At 35.4% G+C, this 17,193-nt stretch overlaps 1 protein-coding gene across 6 annotated transcripts in view; it reads left to right on the top strand.

The window, feature by feature from the left end:
- The window catches only part of GPHN (gephyrin), a 627,058-nt gene that overhangs the window by 326,495 nt on the left and 283,370 nt on the right, over positions 1–17,193 (top strand). The window lies entirely within an intron of this gene.

Raw genomic sequence — 17,193 nt, 5'->3', positions numbered from 1 at the left:
ACTAATAGTCTTCTCTTTAAAGTTAGGAATAAGACAGAGTCCTACTATAACTACTTTTATTCAGTATTGTGCAAAGTAAAAGAACTTGTATAAGCATTGAAAAGGCCAAAACATAGCTTCATGATTATCTGTGTAGAAACTTATAAGAAATCACTAGTCTTTTAGAACCAGTGAAAGAGTTTATCAAGTTTGTTAGATAAAAAATGAAGATAGGGCTTCCCTGGTGGCGCAGTGATTGAGAGTCCGCCTGCCGATGCAGGGGACACGGGTTCGTGCCCCGGTCCGGGAAGATCCCACATGCCGCGAAACGGCTGGGCCCGTGAGCCATGACCGCTGAGCCTGCGTGTCCGGAGCCTGTGCTCCGCAACGGGAGAGGCCACAACAGTGAGAGGCCTACGTACCGCAAAAAAAAAAAAAAAAAAATGAAGATAGATACACCAGTTGTTATCCTATAAACCGAAAATGTTTTTTTCAAAATGGAGTCATTTGTAAGGTTTATTTCTTGTTTATTTCATAATGTGGAGATTATAATGGCACAATTTTCTGAACTTACCTTGTTTCATAAAAATTGAATTAAGTGCATAAATAAATGATCATGACATTGTATTAGATGGTATACGAAAAAGTCCATACCTGCCCTCCAGAAGTTTACAATTCTTAGGCACCCTGCACAAACAGATGGAGGTACATAAATTACAGGAGAAAAATAATAAGCTAAAACATAAATAAACAATGATATACTTATATAGAGTCCCAGTACCTTTCTAAGGGTGGGAAATAAGGATAAATATAGTAGACAGGGAATTTAGAGAAAATCGGTAGGATATCCTTGTCCAAACTGGTCAAGGTGAAATATGAAATTCTTTTTCTTAACTCTGTGGACACCTCTTAGGGCAGGTGGTATTTTCAGAGCTGTTTACAGGATGAGATCAATGAATGGTGGTTAGAATGAAAGAATCTTCCAGTATGACATTGCTTTGAAAAAACTCTTAGAAAATTTAAGTTAAAGTAATTTTACTCCAAGCTTTTATTATGAAAAATAACAAACATATACCAAATAGAAAGAATTTTACAATGAATACCTTTATGTATTCTAACTAAATTCTACGGTTAACCTTTACTATAGTTGCTTTATCACTTATCTATCATCTGTTCATCCCGATGTTTAAAAAAATCCACTTCTGGGTGTTTATCTGAAGAATATGAAATTACAGTATGAAAAGATACATGCATCCTTATGTTCACTGAAGCAATTATTTATAATAGCCAAGATATGGAAACAACCTAAATGCTCATCAATGAATGAATGGATAAGGAAAATGTTTTATTTGTGTATATATGTATGAATACAACACAGCCATAAAAAAGAAGGAAATCATGCCATTTGGGACAACATGGATGGACCTTGAGGGTATTATGCTAAGTGAAATAAGTCAGATGGAAAAAGACAAATACTGTATGATTTTACTTATATGTGGAATCTAAAATATGACACAAATGAACTTATCTATGAAACAGAAACAGACTCATGGACATAGAGAACAGACTTGTGGTTGCCAAGAGGGAGGGGGTTGGGGGCGGGATCAGTTGGGAGTTGGGGATTAGCAGATGCAAACTATAATATAGAGAACAGATAAACAACAAGGTCCTACTGTATAGCACAGGGAACTATATTCAATATGTTGTGATAAACCACAGTGGAAAAGAATATGAAAAAGAATGCATATGTGTGTGTGTGTGTGTGTGTGTGTGTGTGTGTGTGTATAAAACTGAATCACTTTGCTGTACGGGAGAAATTAACAACATTGTAAGTCAACTATACTTCAATTAAAAAAAGAGGGGAGGGCTCCGTTTCCCATGAATGGGGGCGGGCAAATAAATAAAACAAAACCAAACTCATAGATAAAGAGAACAGATTGGTGATTACCGGAGGGGAAGGGGACTTGAGGGTGGGAAAAAATGGGTGAAGGGTGTCAATTATATGTTGATGGATGATAACTAGATTTATGGTGGTAATCATTTTGAAGTTTACACAAATATTGAATTATAATGTTGCACACCAGAAATTTATATAATGTTATATACCATTTTACCTCATTTTTTTTAAAAGTAAATCTTTAAAAATAAAACAAATGCTAAACTAAAAAGAAGACAAAAAGAAAAAACTATGTCAGTATCAAGTTTTGTCAGGATAGACAGCAATACTGCTGCTGATAGGAGTATAAATTGGTACACTATGGAATATGATTTGTTTTTATGTAGTAATGCTGTACATCTGCTTATTATTATGACTTATAAACTCCACATCTGGTGATATTCCCTAGAACAGTAGCTTTCACTTTTTTGACCATGAGCCATACTAAAAAATATACTTCACATTGTAATCCAGTACCCTCACACATAATGTATGTGTATGGCTCTGTGTATGTGGGTATGTATATATGCATATATATGGACACATGTGTTTAGAAGGTACAAGTTTTTGGAAACAATAGTTATCCTAACTACAAGGAAGGCATTCTGATATTTTCTTTTCTGTTTTTTGTATTTGTGTGTGTGTGTGTATGCTACTTAAGACAAATATTTAAGTTGGTGTACTGCTCTACTAATTGGTTTTGACCTGCAAGTTGAAGAACACTGCCTTAGGGAAAGACTTGCACATATATACGAAGAGAAATGTAAAGGAAAGTTAATAGCTGGATTTTTTGTAATAGCAACAAATGGAAGCAAAAAATGTCCATCAGCAGAAGAATGCATAACTATACCACATTTTATTTATCCAATAGAATATTGTACAGCAGTGAAAATGAATGTCAACATGGAGGAATCTCACAAATACATCACTGAGTGAGAAAAACCAAGTTATATAAGAATATATGCCACATGATTCCATTTGTATAAATATCAAAAACATGCTAAACTGAACAATATATTTCTATAAACCTATGTGAAAAAATATTTTTTTAAGTTAACTATGACTGACATATATTCCAACATGGATGAACCTTGAAAACAAAAGAAGCTAATCTCAAAAGGCCACATGTTATATGATTCCATTTATGTGAAATGTCCAGAATATACAGATCTATAGAGACAGAAAGTAGATTAGTGGTTGCTCAGGTCTGAGGGTTGGGAGAAAATGTGGACTGCTGTTAGGTATGGGATTTTTTTTGTGGGGGTGGGGTGGGGTTTAATATAATATTCTAAAATTGATTGTGGTGATGGTTGCACAACTCTGAAATACACTAAAAATAATGTTTTTCACTTTAATGGGTGAGTTGTATAGTATGTGAATCACATCTCAATAAAGGTGTTACAGAAATAAGTAAGGGAATGATTTTTAAATTCAGGAAAATAGTTATCTGAGGAAAAATAGGACTTGAGATCAGGATAAAGCACCCAGAGTCTTTGAAGATATAATAGTCTGTTTCTTAACCTAGACTGTAGGTACATAGGTAGGTTTTTTTCATTATTGTCTGCATTTTATACATACATTACAAACTGTATGTATTTAATACTTAATAAAAATTTCTTTTTAAGGGAAACAAAATGGTATTTTTCGTATTATTTTATATCCATGCCTATTGTGATCAAGTTAACACAGAATATCAAATTTCTGGTATTAATCTAGACTAGGACTTAGTTTTCATCCAAGTATGTCCCATTTTAAAGAATTATTCTCTGTAATTTACAAAAATATATATATTTTAGGATTGAAAGGTTACTGTCTCATTATAGTTTCTGTAAGTCATGAAAAATTAAGACTCTAAGTCTCTGTAAGTCATTTAAAAACTATAGCCTGTCTATTTTCATCACCATTGCAACCATCCTAACTCACCTCTCATATTCCAACATTCTGTTTTCTTTGCACCTCTTCAATCAGTTTTCCACATTGCAGCCCAGAGACATCTTTTGAAAACACAAATATTAGTATGTTATTTCTCTGCTTAAAACTTCAGTGGTATCTCATTTTTCTATGGATAAAGACTGAATTCTGTAAGATTATTTTCCAGGACCTATGTAAGTTGTCTCTGCTGTCAATTTAGCAGCATCTCCCACTGTCTTAACTTGGGCTGCTGTAACAAAGAACCAGAGACTGGGTGGCTTATAAACACCAGAAATTTATTTCTCACAGTCCTGGAGGCTAGAAGTCTGAGAATAGGGGGCCCAGCACGGTCAGATTCTGATGAGAACCCTCTTCCAGGTTGTACACTACTGAGGATACAGAAAAGAACTCACATAGTGACAGGTGTGGTGCTCTATAGTGCTCTTTGGAGTCTCTTCTTTAAGGGCACTAAATCGCATTCATGAGGGCTCTACCCTCATGACCTAATTGCCTCCCCAAGCCCCCAACTCCTAATACCATCATATTGAGGGTTAGGATTTCAATATATGAATTTGGGGAGGATACAAACATTCACTCCATTCCACCCACCTACCCTCATTATTGTTACTACACACAGCAGGTTCTGTCTCTAGCTTCTGAGTCCTTTGTTCGTGCCATTTCCCCTGCCTAGAATGTTCTTCCCACTCTAACTGATAACACCTGTTTTTCAGGTAGCAGCTTAGGTTTTCCTTCCTTCCAGAAGCCTTCCCTAACCATCCCTTGCCCTCCCCCAACTAAGACTAAAGTGCCCTTCTTGTTGTTCCTATAGCTATTAATGTGCCTATAACTTAGTTAACTATCTTAATACTTACTGATATTTTCCTATAAATCTGTAAACTCCCCTAGGGCAACACTGTTTGCTTATTGCCCAGGTTAAGTACTCAGTAAATATTTACTGAATGAATGAATTCACTCTGATAACCATACTTTATATATTTTAGAAGGTGTTTTTAAATAAGAAATTCATGTTAAATTATCCCACAATTAATTAGCAAATAGGTTCATGGTCTTTAGTACTTGTTTTTTTGTTTTTTTCCCCTGATAGCTCTCCATTAGATGAGTTATATTGAAATTAATGACAGTTCAGTCTATCATTTAAGTTTATGCACTAACCAAGTTCACCTGATTTTTAAATATATTCTTTATTTTTTAAAAAACGACTGTTACATTACCATTTAATACTGAATATTTCTGGCTGTTTATGCATCTTCTCATTTGATATCCTTTTTTTTTTTTTTTTTTTTTTTTGCGGTTTGCGGACCTCTCACCGCTGTGGCCTCTCCCGCTGCGGAGCACAGACTCCAGATGCGCAGGCCCAGCGGCCATGGCTCACGGGCCTAGCCGCTCCGCAGCATGTGGGATCTTCCTGGACCGGGGCACGAACCCACGTTCCCTGCATCGGCAGGCAGACTCTCAACCACTGCGCCACCAGGAAGCCCTCATTTGATATCTTTAAAGAAGACAAAAACTAGAATATTCTTTCAAAGGAAATAAACAAAAATCCTATTATTCTATTTCTAATTTCCTTTTTAATTTCTGAGATTTATTTTGTAAGTATAAATTCAGGCAAATATATCTCAAACTTTCATTGAATAAAATGTTGCTATTCTAACTATAATGCTTACAAGAATAATTTATCTTCTGTATCAGACATAGAAATATCTAAAAATGAGAGCTAAAAGGCAAGTAATATCTGTCAAAGTTGGCCGTAATTTATATTTACATATAAAAAACTAGAAGGTAATATACTATTATATACATACCTCGAGGGGGTGTTTTGTGTGTAATGTAAAAATGCCAGTAAAACACATGACATATAACAAGCACTAGTTAAATGTTAGATGTTAAGTTTTTCACAAGTCTTCTCAATCTCATTGCCATATCATTAATAGCAAAAGAAAAAAAAATCAGGTGTTGCCCCCTTTCTCCCTGCAAAAAAAGAAAAGTGAAAAAACAGTAGAAAAGGAAGTAGGATTTCTCTAGAAAAAACAAAGTACTGTATGAGGTACTGAAACAGATACATCATAGAACATATACCAGGAATCATTCAACTTGTATTTAGTGTTTCTATTATCAGACTTTCTTTTCTTTGTATCTTGTATTATGCCCTTCCCATTTATTTTAGACTGTTATTCCTCAAGTAGTGCTTGATTATATTGAACAGAATCCATCAGTGGTCCCTGATACCTTAGGAATACATTCTAGCTCTTTATCGTGAATTTATGACTTTCAGTGTCTAATCACAATATACTTTCTAAGAGAAAAAGGGCCAGGTACTTATTAAGTATCCATTAAGTACCATACTGTACATTATGTATCCACTGTACTATACATTATATGTCAAGGATTATATTAATTCCTACAACAACTCAGATTTTGAAAACTACATTAAAGAGACTCAGTAACTAACGCAAGTTTACACTGATAATAAATAGTAGTACCAAAATTCATAGTTTATCACAGTAGTTCTCAAGCTTTGCCATGGAACAAAATCAACTAGAGAGCTTAGTAAGATACTAAGTGGTAGATCTCACCCCATAGTTTTTGATTCAGTAGGTCAGTCGCAGTGAGGAAAGGAGCAGGGCAGTGTGGAACGTTTTACATTTCTAACAATTTACCAAATGATGCATATATTGCTGGCACAGAGACCACACATTGCAAACTATTAATCTTTCAGACTGCAACATCTTCCCACTGGTACTTCTTATCTCACATTACTCCTCTGAGTACAATGTGCTCTCACTAGATGAAGGACTTAATATACCCAGAAAGTACTTGGTGCTATTTTTTTTGGCTCTGTGCTTTTATCTTGTTTTTCCCCTCCACTTAAAACTATCCTCTTTTTCTTGCCCTTCCCCCACTTTCCTACCTGTTGAAATATTTTCCTTTATAAAATCACTCAAGAGCTATCTCTTGCATAAAGACATACTTCATACCCTCCCATAGAAATTTCTTTTATTTTGAACTCATTGTATTTTAGGATAACTTGTGTCATCACCTACTATCTTGTAGTTGTTTATATGCTTTTGTGAATCTGTATTAACATTTGTAAACTCCTTAAGGAATTGGGTTGCATTTATCCCATAATACTTACTGCAGGTCATTTAATAAGTTTTGGAATATGCTAAGAATATGGTGCTTATGTTTTTGAAAACTATTAAGTAAAATAGTGTTTGTAAAAATACTTCATTAACCAAAAAGGTTTATATAAATGAAAAGTACTTTCTTCTTACAATAACTCTGGACGTTCTAGAAATGAAAAAACACATCTCAAAATTAATTTTTTTGTGTGTGTGTGGTATGCGGGCCTCTCACTGTTGTGGCCTCTCCCGTTGCGGAGCACAGGCCACAGGCTCCGGATGTGCAGGCTCAGCGGCCATGGCTCACGGGCCCAGCCGCTCCGTGGCATGTGGGATCTTCCTGGACCAGGGCACGAACCTCTGTCCCCTGCATCGGCAGGTGGACTCTCAACCACTGCACCACCAGGGAAGCCCTCAAAATTAATTTTTAAACACTCAAAGAGAACAGGGAACTAACAAAGAATTTTTGTTAAGTCTTGTCTCATATTTTTGGCAAAATAAAAGGCCAAAGAGATTGAGGGGGGAAAAAACAGATATAATTTCTCATGGCTATATACTAAGGCTTTTAATTATATCACACATAACACATACAGAAATAGTGGTCTAGGTATTATAATTATTATGTACATACAGTACTGGTAGAAGTTTATACCCATAGCTTTATTAACACTGCTATTTGGGTATCAGCCTAGAGCAGATGAAGTATTATTGGAGACATAACAGGACTGGGCTTGATGACCAAAAAGTTGGAATTAAAAGTATTGACTGAATTTTAATTTGTCACTAACCTTGTGGTGGAGGGAGTTAATAAAACTTGGAACATTCTTGGAAACATCCTTGGAAAATAGTTATATTCTTGGAAAATATATTCCATGTTTTGTAATACTTGATAAATTAAAAATGTAGATAGACCCAACATCATTCTAAGTAAGGATAAATTTATGACCACTATACTTAGAAAAAGAAATGACATAAGCACAGTTAGAATGAACTTGCTTCATAAAATTACAAAGATCCCAGAGGCATGTATCAATCTGTACCTAAAAGACAAAACCTCAAAAAAAGACCTTAATGAAACAGAGATAAATGGTTTACCTGAAAAAAAGTTCAAAATAATGGTCATAAACGTGCTCACCAAGGTCAGGAGAACAATGCATGTACAAAGTAAGAATTTCAACAAAGAGAGAATATAAGAAAGTGCCAAACAGAAGTCACAAACCTGAAGAATACAATAACTGAACTGAAAATTTCAGTACAAGGGTTCAACAGCACTAGATAATGCAGAAGCAGGGATTGAGGAACTTGAAGACAGGGCAATGGAACTCATCCAGAAAGAGGAACAGAAAGAAAAAGAGTGAAGATAGCTTACAGGGCTTACAGGACAACATCAAGCAGAATAATATTAACATTTCTGTGAATTCCAGAGAGAAAAGAGGAAGGGACAGAAACCTATTTAAAGGAATAATTAATGGCTGAAAATGTCCCTAACCTGGGAAACAGACATCCAGATCCAGGAAGCCCAGAGAGTTTCAGTAAACATGAATCCAAAGAGACCCACCCACACAAAGACATATTGCAATTACATTGTCAAAAATTGTAAAGACAAGGAGAGAATCTTAAAAGCAAGAAAGAAAAACAATGTTTTATGTATAAGGAAACTTCCATAATACCTTCAGTAGCTTCTTTAGCAGAAACTTTTCAGGCTAGAAGGGAGTGACATGATGTATTTAAAGTGGTGAAGTGAAAAAATTGTCTATCAAGAATACTTTACCCAAGAAAGTTGTCCTTCAGTATTAAAGGAAAGGTGAAGAATTTCCAGTCACGCAAAAGCTAAAAGAGTTCAGCACCACTAGATTGGCCTTACAAGAAAAGTTAAAGGGACTTCTTTAAGCTGAAATGAAAGAGTGCTAACAGGAAAGCATATGAAAATGTAAACCTCACTGGTAAAGGTAAATACATAGTTCAATTTAGAATAGTCTACTCTTGTAATGGCGGTGGATTGACGACTTATCTAGTGTGAAGGGTTAAAGTAGTAAAAGTAACTATAACTACAATAATTTGTTTAGTAATACTCAAAAAGATGCAGATTGCAACATCAAAAGCATTAAACACAGTAAGAGTAAAACTGTAGAGCTTTAGAATGTGTTTGAACTTAAGTTGTTATAAGCTTAAAATAGACATAAATAAAAGTTGTTATCAGCTTAAAATAGACTTATAAATAAAAGATGTTTTACATAAGCTTAATGGTAACCACATAGCAAAAACCTATGGTAGATACACAAAAGATAAACAAAAAGGAATCTAAGCATACTACTACCAAAAAAATCACAAAGGAAGGGAGCAAGAGAAAGAAACAAAGGAATTGTGAAACAGCAAGAAAATAGTTAACAAAATGGCAATAAGTGCATACTTATCAATAATTACTTTAAATGTAAATGAATAAATTTTCCAATCAAAATGTACAGTAGCTGAATGAATTTTTTTTTAAAAAAAGCACCCCACTATATGCTGCCTAACTTCTCACATAAGGATACATACACATTGAAAGTAAAAGGATGGAAAAAGATATTCCATGCAAATAAAAAACAAAAGAAAGCTGGGATAGCTATAATTGTATGAGACAAAATAAACTTAAGCAAAAGACTATATAAGAGACAAAGAAGGTCACTGTATAATAATAAAGGGATCAATCCAACCAGAGGATATAACGTTTGTAAATATTTATGCACCCAGCATAGGAGCACCTATGAATATAAAGTATATAAAGCAAGTATTAACATACCTTAAGTGAGAAATAGACAGTAAATACAATAATTGGAGATTTCAATACTCCGCTTTCATCAGTGGATAGATCATCCAGACAGAAAATCAGTAAGGAAACACTGGACTTAAATGACACTTTAGATCAAATGGAAAGCAAGAGAATACTCATTCTTCTCAAATGCACATAGAACATTCTCCAGAATAGATCACATGTTAAGCCACAATACAAATCTTGAAATTTAAGAAGATTAAAATCATATCAATCATCTTTTCTGACTACAATAGTATGAAACTAGAAGTCAGTTACAAGAAGAAAATTGGAAAATCCACAAATATATGGAGATTCAACAAAATGCTACTAAACAACCAGTGGATCAAAGGAGAAATCAAAAGAGAAATCAAAAAATATCTTGAGACACATGAAAATGGAAATACAACATACCAAAACTTATGCAGCAAAAGCAGTTCTAAGAGGGAAGTTCAGAGCAATCATTTCCTACATTAAGAAAGAAGAAAGAGCTTAAAGAAACAGCCTAACGTTACACTCCAAAGAATTTTTAAAAAATAAAACAGAACTAAGCCTGTAGTTGAAGGAAGGAAATAACAAAGACCAGAGTAAAAAAAATAATAATAATAGGGACTTCCCTGGTGGCACCAGTGGTTAAGAATCTGCCTGCCAATGCAGGGGACACAGGTTTGATCCCTGATCCAGGAGGATCCCACACCCCGTGGAGCAAGTAAGCCCGTGTGCCACAACTACTGAGCCTGTACCCTAGAGCCCGTGAGCCACAACTGCTGAGCCCACTCACCGCAACTACTGAGTCTGTGTGCCTAGGGCCCATGCTCTGCAACAAGAGAAGCCACTGCAATGAGAAGCCTGCACACTGCAATGAAGCGTAGCCCCCGCTCACCGCAACTACAGAAAGCCCACGCACAGCAACAAAGACCCAATGCAGCCAAAAATAAATAAATGTATTATTTTTCTTAAATGACATAGAGACTAAAAAGACAATAGAAATGATCAATGAAATGAAGACCTGGTTCTTTGAAAAGATAAACAAGATAGACAAGGCTTTAGCTTAGACTCATCAAGAAAAAAGAGGACCCACTACTGGGCATATACCCTGAGAAAGCCATAATTCAAAAAGAGTCATGTACAACAATGGTCATTGCAACTCTATTTACAATAGCCAGGGCATGGAAGCAATCTAAGTGTCCATCGATAGATGAATGGATAAAGAAAATGTGGCACATATATACAATGGAATATTACTCAGCCACGAAAGGAAAAGAGATTGAGTTATTTGTACTGAGATGGATGGACCTGGAGTCTGTCATACAGAGTGAATTAAGTCAGAAAGAGAAAAACAAATACCGTATGCTAACACATATATATGGAATCTAAAAAAAAATAAAGGTCATGAAGAACCTACCGGCAAGACGGGAATAAAGACGCAGACCTACTAGAGAATGGGCTTGAGGACACGGGCAGGGGGAAGGGTAAGCTGGGACGAAGTGAGAGAGTCGCATAGACATATATACACTACCAAATGTAAAATAGATAGCTAGCGTGAAGCAGTCGCATAGCACAAGGAGATCAGCTCAGCTCGGTGCTTTGTGACCAGCTAGAAGGGTGGGATAGGGAGGGTGGGAGGGAGGGAGACGTAAGGGGGAAGAGATATGGAGATATATGTACATGCATAACTGATTTACATTGTTATAAAGCAGAAACTAACACACCATTATAAAGCAGTTATATTCCAATAAAGATGTTAAAAAAATAAAAAAAGAAAAAAGAGGACTCATAAATAAAATTAGAAATGAAAGAGGAGACGTTACAACTGATACCACAAAAATACAAAGACTCTACTGTGTACAAAGAGACTGCTATGTACAATTATACACCAACAAACTGGACAGCCTAGAGATATGGAAAAATTCCCAACATCCACAAATCAGTGAGTATGATAGACCACAGTAACAGAATGATGGGTAAAAATCATACGATCATCTCCATAGATGCAGAAAAAAATTTGAGAAAATTGAACATCCATTCGTGATGAGAATTCTCAGCAAAGTGGGTATAGAGGGAACATACCTCAATGTAATAAAGGCCATATGTGACAAGCCCACAACTAACATACTCAATGGTGAAAAAACTGAAAACTTTTCCTCTAAGATTAGGAACAAGACACGGACAGCCACTCTTGCCACTTTTATCCAAGATAGTAATGGAAGTCCTAGCCAGAGCAATTAGAGAAGGAAAAGAAATAAGTCACCCAAATCAGAAAGGAAGAAGTAAAATGTCTTTCTTTGCAGATGACATGATATTATATATAGTATACTCTACGGACTTCACCAAGAAAAAAAAAAAGTTAAAACTAATAAATTTAGGGCTTCCCTGGTGGCGCAGTGGTTGAGAGTCCGCCTGCCAATGCAGGGAACACGGGTTTGTGCCCCGGTCCGGGAAGATCCCACATGCCGCGGAGCGGCTGGGCCCGTGAGCCATGGCTGCTGGGCCTGTGTGTCCGGAGCCTGTGCTCCGCAACGGGAGAGACCACAACAGTGAGAGGCCCGCGTAGCGCAAAAAAAAAAAAAAAAAAAAAAAAAAACTAATAAATTTAGTAAAGTTTCAGAGTACAAAATCAATATATAAAAATCAGTTACATTTCTATGCACTAATAAATTATCAGGAAGAGAAATTAAGAAAACAATCCCATTTACAATTGCATCAAAAAGAATAAAATACCTAGGAATAGATTTAAGAAATTGAAAGACTTGTACACTGAAAACTATAAAACATTGATGAAAGAAATTGAAGAATTCTCAGAGAAATGTATATATCATTCAAACATGAAGTCAAAAAGGAAACATAGTCCTTAAATGAAACAGTGGACTTAAGATATTTATACAGATCATTTCATCCAAATGCAGCAGACTACATATTCTTCTTAAATGCACATGGAACATTTTCAAGAATATACCATATGTTGGAACACAAAAGAAGTCACAATGAATTTAAATATTGAAATCATATCACGCATCTTTTCCACCGCCATGGCATGATCAACTATCAATACAAGAAGAAAGCTGGAAAAATCGCAAATATGTGGAGACTAAACAACATGCTACTGAACAACTATTGGGTCAATGAAATCAAAAGGAGAAATCAAAAAATACCTGAACACAAATAAAATGAAAATGCAACATATCAAAATCTGTAGGATGTAGCAAAAGCAGTACTTACAGGAATGTTTATAGCAATAAGGCCTACCTTAAGAAACAAGAAATATCTCAAATAAACAGTCTAACATTACACCTAAAGAAACTAGGGTGGGGGGAAAGAACAAAGTCTAAAATCAATATAAGGAAGAAAATAAAAATCAGAGCAGAAATAAATGAAATAGAGACTAAAAAAGGCAATGGGAAAAAAGTCAATGAAACTGTTCCTTTAAAGAGATAAACAAAATTGACAAACCTTTAGCTAGACTCACTAAGAAAAAAGAGAAGGTGTAGATAAATAAAATCAGAAACAAGGAAAAATTACAGCCAATATCACAGAAATACAAAGGATCATAAGAGAATACTGTGAAAAGCTATGTATCAACAAATTGGACAACCTAGAAGAACTGGATCAATTCTTAGAATCACACATTCTTCCAAGACTGAATCATGTGAAATAGAAAATTTGAATATATCAATCACTAGTAGGGAGATGGAAACAGTAATCAAAAACCTCCTAAGGAACACATCCAGGACCAGACAACTTAATTGCTGAATTCTACCAAACATTTAAAGACTTAATACCAATTCTTCTCAAACACTTCCAAAAACTAGAAGAGAAGGGAACACTTCATAACTCTTTTTATCAGGCCAACATTACCCTAATACCAAAACCAGACAAGAACAACACACAGAAAAGAAAATTACAGGCCAGTATGTCTGACAGACATAGATGTAAAAATTCTCAACAAGACATTAGCAAACTGAATACAGCAATACATTAAAAGGATCATACACCATGATCAAATGGGCTTTATTCCAGGGATGTAAGGATGGTTCAGTATCCACAAATCAATCAACATGATACAACACATTAACAAACATGAAGGACAAAAATCATGATATATCAACAGATGCCCAAAAAACAGCATATGACAAGAGTCAACACCCATTTATGATTTAAAAAGAAAACTCAATAAAATGAAGGAGCATACATCAACATAATAAAAGCCATATGTGACAAACCCACAGCTAACATCATACTGAATGGTGAAAAACTGAAAATTTTTTCTCTAACATTTAGAACAAGAGAAGGATACCTACTCTTGCCACCTTGCCACTCTTACTCAACATAGTACTGAAGTCCTAGCTAGAGCAATTAGGTAAGAAAAATCCAGATTGGAAAGGAAGAAGTAAAACTGTCACTATTTGTGGATAACATGATTTTATATATAGAAAACCCTAAAGATTCTACAGAAAAACTATTAGAAATAATAAATGAATGCAGTAAAGTTGTAGGATACAAAATCAGCATGCAAAAATCTGTTGCATTTCTGTACACTAAGAATGAACTAGCATAAAGAGAAATTAAGGAAACATTTCCTTTTACAATCAAAACAAAAAAAATAAAATACCTAGTAGTAACTTAATCCAAAGAAGTGAAAACTATAAGACATTGTTGAAAGAAATTGAATAAGACACAAAGAAATGGAAAGATAGTCCATGCTCATGTTACAAAAATTAACATTGTTAAAATATCCACATTACCTAAAGCAACCTATGGATTCAGTGAAGTCCCCATCAAAATACCAATGACATTTTTGATAGAAATAGAACAAAAATCCTACAATTTATATAGAACTGCAGAAGACCCTGGATAGCCAAAGCAATCTTGAGAAAAATGATCAAAGTGGAGGTATTACACTCCCTGATTTCAAATTATACTACAAAACAATAATAATCAAAACAGCATGGTACTGGCAGAAAAACAGACATAAATCAATGGAACACAATTGAGAGCCCAGAAATAAACCCATACATATATGGACAATTTACAACAAAGGAGCAAAGAACATACAATGGAGAAAGGACAGTTTCTTCAATAAATTGTGTTGGGAAAACTGGATAGCACATGCAAAAGAATGAAACTAGACCCTATCTTACACCATACACAAAAATTAACTCAAAATGGATTAAAGACTTGAATGTAAAACCAGAAACCATAAAACACCTAGAAGAAAACGTAGGCAGTATACTTTTCACATCAGTCTTAGCAGTCTCTTTCTGGATATGTATCCTCAGGCAAAGGAAACAAAAACAAAATTAAACAAATGGGACTACATCAAACTAAAAAATTCTACACAGCAAAAGAAACCATCAACAAAATGAAAAGAAACCCTACCAAATGGCAGAAGATATATGCAAATCATGTATCCATAAGTGGTTAATATTCAAAACTATAAACAACAATTTTTTTTAATTAAAAAATGGGCAGAGGATCTGAATAGACATTTTTCCAAAGAAGACATACAGATGGCCAACAGGCACATCAGAAGATGTTCAACATCACTAATTCAGGAAAAGCAACTCAAAACCACAATGAGATATCATCTCACACCCATTAGAATGGCTGTTATTGAAAACAATAACAAGTGTTGGAGAGGAGATGCAGAAAAGGGAACCCTCATACACTGTTGGTGGCAGTGTACATTAGTGCAGCCACTGTGGAAAAAAGTATGGAGGTTCCTAAATACATTAAAAATAGAAGTGTCATATGATCCAGCAATTCGACCTTTGGGTATTTATCCAAAGCAAACAGAATCCCTATCTCAAAAAGATATCTGCACCTCCATCTTTACTGCAGCATTATTTACAATAGCCAGGACATGGAAACCAACTAAGTATCCATTGATGGGTAAATGGATAAAGGAAATGAGGTATATATATGCTATAGAACATTATTCAGTTATAAAAATAAGAAAATCTTGCTACTTGTGACAACATGAATGGACTTTGAGTCCATTGTGCTAAGTAAAATAGGTCAGAGAAAGACAAATACTATGTGATCTCACTTACATATGCAATCTAAAAATAATCAACTCATAGATACAGAGAACAGATTGGTGGTTGCCAGAAGCAGGGGTTGCTGCGTGGGTAAAATGCGTGAAGGTGGTTGAAAGGCACAAATTTCCACATATAAATCCTGGGGATGTAATGTACAGCATGTTGATTATAGTTAATAATATTGTATCGTATAGTTGAAAGTTTCTAAGAGAGTAGATTGTAAGAGTTTTCATCACAAGAAAAAAATTGTACTGTGTGTTGTGGTGGATATTAACTTATTGTGATAATCATTTCACAAAGTATACACATATCAAATAATTATGTTGTATACCTAAAACTAATACAATGTTATTTGTCAACTATATCTCAATTAAAAAGAAAAGCGTATGGGGCTTCCCTGGTGGCGCAGTGGTTGAGAATCCACCTGCCGATGCAGGGGACACGGGTTCGTGCCCTGGTCCAGGAAGATCCCACATGCCGCAGAGCGGCTAGGCCCATAAGCCATGGCCGCTGAGCCAGCATGTCCGGAGCCTGTGCTCCGCAACGAGAGAGGCCACGACAGTGAGAGGCCCACATAACGCAAAAAAAAAAAAAAAAAAAAAAAAAGAAAAGCGTATGGAAAGTTTTAAATAGCTATGAACACTTTGTGAATAGGACAAGAAAAAAACAATAAAATAAAAGACAATTTTAGGTTATTTCAAAGAGTTAAAGTAATTAAAGAAGAAACTCAATCAGAAGTTTTAGGAAAAGATTCTTATGTGGCTTACAATCTAAGTTGTGAAATTTTAGAAATAGACTAATCTAATCTAGTCCTTTTGTTTTCAAATGATGGAAATGATATCATTACCAGGTCAAAGTAACACAGCCAATTATTGGAAGAGCATGATTTGAACTCTCATGAAATCTAGGCCTTCAACTCTTTTTTTTTTTTTTAAGATGTTGGGGGTAGGAGTTTATTAATTAATTTATTTATTTTTGCTGTGTTGGGTCTTCGTCTCTGTGCGAGGGCTTTCTCTAGTTGTGGCAAGCGGGGGCCACTCTTCATTGCGGTGCGTGGGCCTCTCATTATCGCGGCCTCTTGTGTTGCAGAGCACAGACTCCAGACGTGCAGGCTCAGTAGTTGTGGCTCACGGGCCCAGTTGCTCCGCAGCATGTGGGATCCTCCCAGACCAGGGCTCGAACCTGTGTCCCCTGCATTAGCAGGCAAATTCTCAACCACTGCGCCACCAGGGAAGCCCATAGGCCTTCAACTCTTTATTCCAGTTTCCCATGCTTTTCCACTATTTATGTTTCTTATCTAACCACTTGGTTTAAAAGTGGCCTGAAAATTTACAATGATCTCTGAAAGACCTTTCTACTTTAAATTGACACATTATCAATGAATCAGTTAACAGCTGA

Source organism: Grampus griseus, assembly GCF_964374135.1.
Source record: "Grampus griseus genome assembly, chromosome: 2".
In the NCBI taxonomy this organism is placed as follows: domain Eukaryota; kingdom Metazoa; phylum Chordata; class Mammalia; order Artiodactyla; family Delphinidae; genus Grampus; species Grampus griseus.
This window is presented reverse-complemented; position numbering and strand designations above follow the sequence as displayed.